This window comes from Eurypyga helias, unplaced genomic scaffold (genome assembly GCF_000690775.1).
Source record: "Eurypyga helias isolate BGI_N326 unplaced genomic scaffold, ASM69077v1 scaffold34869, whole genome shotgun sequence".
Lineage (NCBI taxonomy): Eukaryota > Metazoa > Chordata > Aves > Eurypygiformes > Eurypygidae > Eurypyga > Eurypyga helias.
This window is the reverse complement of record NW_010272113.1, coordinates 49,104-56,694: the sequence shown is the minus strand read 5'-3', so window position 1 is coordinate 56,694 and position 7,591 is coordinate 49,104. Positions and strand designations below refer to the sequence as shown.

The 7,591-nt window shown below is 36.4% G+C and overlaps 1 protein-coding gene across 1 annotated transcript in view; it reads left to right on the top strand.

Moving 5' to 3' along the window:
• HAPLN1 (hyaluronan and proteoglycan link protein 1) overlaps positions 1-7,591 on the top strand; it is a 30,408-nt gene that overhangs the window by 1,573 nt on the left and 21,244 nt on the right. The gene's annotated exons all lie outside the window — the stretch shown is intronic.

The window sequence follows — 7,591 nt, the reverse complement described above, 5'->3', positions numbered from 1 at the left end:
AGACTAATGTGCTTAATGATCCTTAATTTTTTATTCTGCTGCACTGTTTTTTAAATACTATTTTTACTGGTGACCAAACCTTTTATTTTCTGGTTCTGCTGCATTATTATTACTCCTAAAGAAAGTAAAAATAAAAAAAGTTGAACTGTTTAATAGCACTTACTCACATCCTTGCAAAAATCAGTGAGCAAAGTACAGCATGATTCAAGATAAAAAGCATGCATCCTAAAGTAATAAGCAACTGCAATGGGTTGTAATACCTTTAGTTTATTGTGGACTATATTTGATTTTAAGAAGGCTGTCATACATAGTTCTTCACATTACAGAAATGTATTGCTGTTTATTATTTAAAAAGGCTCAGCACATCTGAGATCATAATTGGGCAATTTAAAACAGAAAAAGAAAAAAAAGAGTAACTTACCCCCAAAATAATGTGTCTTTCCTCATACCTTTAATTCTCACTCAGTATTATAGTGGCCTTTTGCATAATCCTGTTTGGTTCATGTTTGAATCCTGGAGCTTATAGCTGTAGCAGGATTTGAGTCTGCAGTACAATGCAGCTGTTTTTTCAGTCCCAGCTTCAGTCATTGAGGGACATCCTATATAAGAAAAAAAACAGAGGATTTGTGCAGTAAGGACAAGCAAAACTAATAAGGATTTTCCTGCTTTCATTTATGTTTCTTGAGGCTGGCTAAAAGAGATGTTGTAAAATTAGAAAAGGCAGTGTTGTCTTTTTTTTTTTTCCCCCCTCTCCCTCTTTAAACTTTGATTCTTTTCTCTCACCAGCTGGCAAATTGTGTTATTTGACCATTTGTGTAAATATGAATTACCAGGTTAGGGCAGGTAACTAAGAAAGCCTGAACATTTAGAAGTTCACAGGAAAGTCACAAAAGTTAAAGTTACCCTGCACCTCTTAAAACAGGCACTCAGATTGTCAAGGTCAAATAAGGAATAACAGATAGCTGGTTTCACTCTGAGGAAAAGCACAGTATGAAGGTCAAATGAATGTATATATCAAAATGAAGACATATCACACTTCTGAGATGATGAACATTCATTCCCCAGGGTAAATTTCAAATGGGACACCAATGTCTAATAAATATATGGTTTGCCTTTCCTTGTATAATGCAGTTTCTTATCTCTGAACTATTTTTTTTTATGATGACTAAGTTAGTGGAAATAATTAAACCAAATAAAAATTCTATTTTCTTAATGTGTGTATGTTAGACTTGCTTAGTCAGCAGCTTAGTTTCATTTGCAAGTCAGACGTATGGTTTATTACTAGTCCTTCAGCATGTTTACAGTGCAGTCTGCAAGTGCTAAATAGCTTAAAGCTGATAAAATTTTTAGGATGGACCATTCTCCCTAACCATGAAAATTTATCTAAACCTTGAGAGTTTATTCCTTCAAGGAAATCTGGATAAAGCTTAAAATTGAGCTCAGACATGAGTTTTGTACATCAGCTGTTTCAGGCTATGAAATATGCAGACCACAAATCAAAAAAGAATAAAGCTGTTTGAAACTTGGTATTTTTACTAGTAATTTCTTTCATTCCTCTCTGCATTGTGGAATCCCATCAGGCTTTGGATTCCACTCTGCTCAATGCTGTATAAACACAAATATGATCTACACCTGGAAATGAGCTAGGAGTCAGGGAAGCCTGTGGAACACGTGTTAAAGCTTCATACAAAAGGTATTTTATATTACATTGAGAAGTGTAGCATCCCCCTCCACAGCTGAAATCCAAGAGATGTGTAGCTGAACTCCTCCTGGATTACATGCTTCGGAATGTCTTGGAATTATAAAAGGTGCAGATAGATGTTGTGTAGTCAACTACATGGGGCTGAAAGGCATCTCCTGAGGCAATGAACTAATCCATCTTCTATTGTCTCTTTTACATGATGTAATCTCCTGTAGGTTTAGTTTCGTTTTTAAAAAAAGCTGAGTTTCAAATATCGTTACTGAAAGGTAATTTTGGACCCTATTTTTCTGATATGAAAAACACTCTCCTAATTCTCCGTGTTTATTCACAGCCATTGTATGGCCTTATGCTTCTCCTAGTGCTGTTCCTTAGCTTCAAATAATTTTTCTACTTTGATGTTCACTTTAAAACATTTATAAGATAATGCCCTGTCCTCACAGTCATTTGAGTAAACTTTTCCGAATTCTTCTCTAAGTGTATAACTTACAGTTGCTTGATAATGTTAGTAGTTTATGCTTCCACTTGTTTGAATTCATGCTTCTTGAGTGTTCCCAGCCAGGATCTTATTCCAGGTAAGATCTTAGGCTGGCATTAGTTTTTTGGTTTTTTTTTTCCAGGTATGGGTGCTTTGTTTTTCAGAGCTTGGATCAAATCTGTGCTCTTTCCAACCATGCTGCAGTGCTGATCAGTTGTCTACTGTAACAGACAATACTTCGGAGTTGTTCTCCCTCATTTTCACTTGCAATTAACAACAACAAGGTTTATATCAGTTATTCTTCATCCTATGCCTTAAATATGTAGATTATGCATTCAGTATTAAATGTTATCATACTTTTTCCACCCTTCAGTCTTCAAACATTATAAATATCCATTCTTCTCCCTTCCTTTCCATGATGCTTAATATACAGTGTGAAAATTTTATTAATTCATTAGTCACATTTACTTTATAAGGTAAAATTAGTGGAAATATCAGAGTGTCTCAAAGATTATACTTGTGAGAGTTCACTGGCTTTTTTCTAGACTCATCATTCATATTTCAGCCCAACTAATTGCAGTCTGCTCTGTATCTAGCTCTTAGACACTTAGCAAAATTTCTACCGTAATACCTAATTTCTGCATCCTGTCTGACTTCCTGCGTTTCCCATATCACTCGCTTCCCTGAGCTCCAAGCGATTGATGCATCATATTTCCCTGGGCTTATACATTTATTTTTATTATATAATTTATATCAAATTAGTCTGACACCCTTTGTTAAGTATCTACTGCATTTTATCCCTCTTTCTAGTCCCTCCATTTCTGTTCTTCAACAATTTTTCTTCAAAAGTTTTTCTAAGGGCCTGTTTGCACTTGAGGTCAAACTAACCAGCCCGTTAATAGTTAAATTACTTTCCTTGCAAATTCCTTAATTTGTTGTTTTGCTGTGGCTCAGAAACACATGGTGCCATTCTTAAAGTGATAGATGAACTAACATCTCTGCCATCAGGTTTGCCCTAAGTGTCAGTAATGATGTCAGTACTTCAGGCTATGAGGTTTTCTACCTTTTCTTTGAACAGGCGCTAATTTCTGAGTTTGGCTTTCATCTTTATGTTTTAATTTCATATCCATAACTCATGTACTTTAAACAATATCATACTTTCAGAACATGTAAACCAATGCTGGTAAAAAGAGAGGATTTTTTAATACAGCACGGGTCATTTCTCTACTCTCTTCCACCTGTACCCACCATACTACAAAATGAACATGTGCCTGTATAAAAGACTTTTTTTCACTGCTACAGTGAGATCTGTTACAGTCCTTCCTCACATGTGTTTGGTCCATGCTCTGCTTTGTCCTGACCATCATTTCTTATGTCTTCACAACCTGCTAAAAAACTAATGTGCAGTGCCACCTCATCACCTTTATCTTTCATTTGGCCTTCCTTGAGAGCAGTCTGACAACTATTTCAGCGTGCTTCTGGCTCCTTTAACAACCCTGTGTCAGGAACCAGATCTAGTTACCACACTTTGCTGCCCCCTCCCCATCCTGCCATCTCTCTCAGACTCAAACATTAGTTGTGTTGTTCTCTGATTACACTGACAGGTCATTGGTTTTATGAACACAGAGCTCTTGTCTTTCAGATGTCCACCCTCTTGAAACTGGATTTCTTGAGCTTTACTAAACACTTGCCAACCCCTTTAACATTGCAGTAGGCATAGATATCATGTTCTGGCTTAAACCTTTCAGTTTTTCTTAGAAAGGAGTCGCTGGCTTCATGACTTTCTCTGTTCCTGCTGTCAGTGTCAGGTCTAGCTCCTGGTTCTCCCCTCCTTAGTTAATACAGTGAAACTGGACCTCAGTCAAATTTCATATCTGCCAGACAGCTTTACCTCCCTACATATACCAGTATTCCTTTCTGCTTCTTTCCTCTGCCCCACTTCTTTTGTTTATGTCTTTTCCTCTTTGGTTTTATTCCAATAACTATAAACAAAATTTATGTAATATCTAAAGCTGCATTTTACCTCTTCTGTGACTTTATTTTCTTTCCTGAAGCCTATAGTGGATTTATTCATTTTGGTCAGGCTGATCTATTCTCCTGGTCTGATATTACCTTTTCAAAGTGGGTTTTACACCTCCATCTGTGGTAGTTGGTCTGCATGTTAAAGTGTTATTCCAGCTTAACTTCTGTGGATAAAGGCGAATGAGAGAACTATATTTAAACAAGACGTGTTGTCCCCCTGAACCCACCACCCCAAACCACTGTGTTCCTTAGGCAATACGAGTTTCACATCTTATAAAAAATCCTGATCCTATATCAAATCACCTGGTGAATGTCAGAGTGGGACAAAAGTATACCGTAGTATACCCGCTTAAGTGTCCACAACAAGAAAACAATACTACACTAAGCATATCAGGTATTTTTTTTTTTAAGATTCAGATTTTCCTCTGAAGTCATGATCTGCGAAGGACTCTGTGACCCGTGAGGGAGGAAGATGATTCTTTTCAGTGCTCTGCTTTGTATATCTCTCTAATCTATTTGTAGTGCTATTTGCTGACCAATTATTCAAAAAGGCAGAGTACCCTTCAGAGATAAGAGCGTTCTTCTGTGTGGAGCTATTCTGCAGAATAAACGAAGCCTGTTACAGTAATTGCTAAATTAATTACTTAAGGGTGGCAGGAGCCTTTAGCATATGCCTCCAGCTTGTTCAGGATGTAGAAATACAAGAAAGGCCAGCAAAAAGAATACAGACTTTGGTTTGTGAAGGAGCAACCTTTAATTTTTTTAGCATTTCCTTGAATATAAGTTGATTTATATTATGCAGCATTTCTTCACCTTTCAGATACAAAAATATACACAAGATCTCTGCAGATTTATTTGTACATACCAAGAAATATGTCAAGATGGAATGAGCAGAAAATTTTCTAATATTGCCCTATTGAAAAAGAAAAAAAAGTTAATAGCAAAAGCAGAAGAAGTCGTTGCCCAACTTGTTTTGCAAGATAATGAGTTTTATTCACAGTCCACTTCCTTTTCTTCAAAACAAGCCAGAACCAACAGAGAAAAAGAAGCTGCATAGACTTGCTGGAATAGCCAAAAACATGATAAGAGATTAGATGCACTGCTGATTTGACCTTTTACACTAATTCTTATCTTACAAAGTTTCATACTTTTCCACTGTCCTTTTGACTTTCTTCCTTTGATCCACCTTTCTGCATTTTCCCATTTTCAGGGATGTTACCTGTTATTTCTCTCAATTTTCCTTTTTTCTGCTTAAAATTTCTTACTAGTTTTGTTGTCATTCAGGACACTTCAGATTATGTTATGATCCATTTTTCAGGGTCTTCTTATAATTAAGCTGCTTCTTTTACATCAACACAACTTGATTTCCTCTTCATGGAATGCTGCAACTGTGTGTAATAGAAATATCAGCAAAGAGCAACCTCACCTCCTGTTGTCATGTTGATTTCATTAAAGGCATTCAGGACTGTGTATTCCAGAACAAACCTTAAATGATAGGTACCAGTATATATGGGTTGTGACAAATGATTACAGATGCAAAAGGATTCACATTAAACTTAAATTACTAATCTGCCTTTACTTGCTACATCAGTCTAATTCCACATATATAGCATTTAAAGGCAGTGAAAAAATTGAAAAAGTTCCTCACTGGTTATGTGTGATATTTTGGTTCTGTCAAACAGTATCATTGACACCCAGGAAGATTTCCTTCTGTGCAGAATAGATGCAGAGACATTGTCATGGGTCCTCTTCTGTTCTGCTCTATAAGGACTGATATTCATGCAATTTCTTTATCCATACGGAAGCAAGCACATACTTAAGGGTTATGTGTAAGGCAAAAGGTGGCAATATTCTAGAAGACCTGAATTTTGTTATTTATCTGATAGTTTTAGGCAATGTAAAGTCTGCTAGAAACCTAAACTTGACTTAATATACTGCCGCTTTAACAATTCCCCCAACTGTGCTACTCAGGTTGAGTAGATGGGATCAGCTGAAAAATGTTTTACCTCAATCTTCTTACCTGTATGTCAGAAAGACAGCTTTCTTCGCTGCCATTTATAAAACAGGTATTCTTAGCTGTATTGTTGTTTGTAACCATGTACCTAAACTTTCAACTAACATGTATCTAGCATCTCTCTTAACCAGTTGTACATCAAGACTTAAAAGTAATGTGTACAGCATATTTTATCTTGTCAGTTTAGAGGTAAGAACATGCAAGTTTGATGTTTGTATTTTCTTTCTTGTGACATAAACAAAATTATAATACTTGGGCCAAAGAACAGCTTTTCCTAGACTTAGAGCTGATATACAGATGTCTTTAGATATTTTTTCCAAAAGCAAAAGTAAAAAGGAAGTTAGTTACGACATAGTTAAATAAAAAGTAGTAGAAAAAGCATGTGGAAAGAAGTGTGCAATCTTCCTCAGTTTTGGTTGTTTTTTTTTTCCTTTGGATTCTCTGAGAAATACACCCATATATTTGTATATCAATAATGCACCTCTGTACATATTATATCAAGTGGGAATTATTGTTACCACATGAATTATTGTTACCACACGCATTATTTTTTAAATAAGCATGCTAGGACAACAAAACCTGCCACTACAGGAAGAGTGAGGATATTTTAGCGTGAGGGTTATGATCAAGACCCTGGTAATATTCCACTAAAGCAAGAAACAGCTCTGTGTTTATTTAGAGTGGGATGGCATATAGTGTTATTAACCTGATAGCTTGTTAACAGCGTGGAACATTAAGTCAACACATGAAGTCTATCTGACAAAACACAACTATCAAGTGATCCCTGACTTATCATTTTTTCCCTATAAAACCCACATATTTTTTTTGCCACTACTGCTCTGTAAGTGAGACCATTAAAACGTGGGAATAATCAAGCTTCGTAGCCAGGTCAGCATAAGCTTCTGGAAAGTTCTGATGTATAAAGTGGATAAAACTGTTTGCCAAAGGTCGTGGCGTGACTCATGCTCTCTGCACCACTCTACGTTCCTGGCCTTCCAAACCTGGCATGACATGACTCAAGTGCAGCAACAAGTTAAGAAACAACAAAACAAAACAAAACAAAACAAAACACAAACAAAAAACATGAAACACCCAAGCAAAGAGAAAACACACAGCAAAGAAAAACTGACTAAAAAGACTAACACACCTGAATGCATGTCCAGCAGTAAACTTTGGAGTTAAACTAATAAGCCAGCACGTGAAACTGAATTGAGAGCTCTAGCAAGATGAGAGCAAGTCCACCTACTGTGCTTGAAGCGAGAATCATACTGAAGTCAAGGTTAGATGTGTACAGAGTAATGACAGAACAGCAGTGCTAATTGCACAGCATTCAGACAAGGGAGAAGGAGAGGTGGAGAATAAGAGAGAGGAGGGTAGC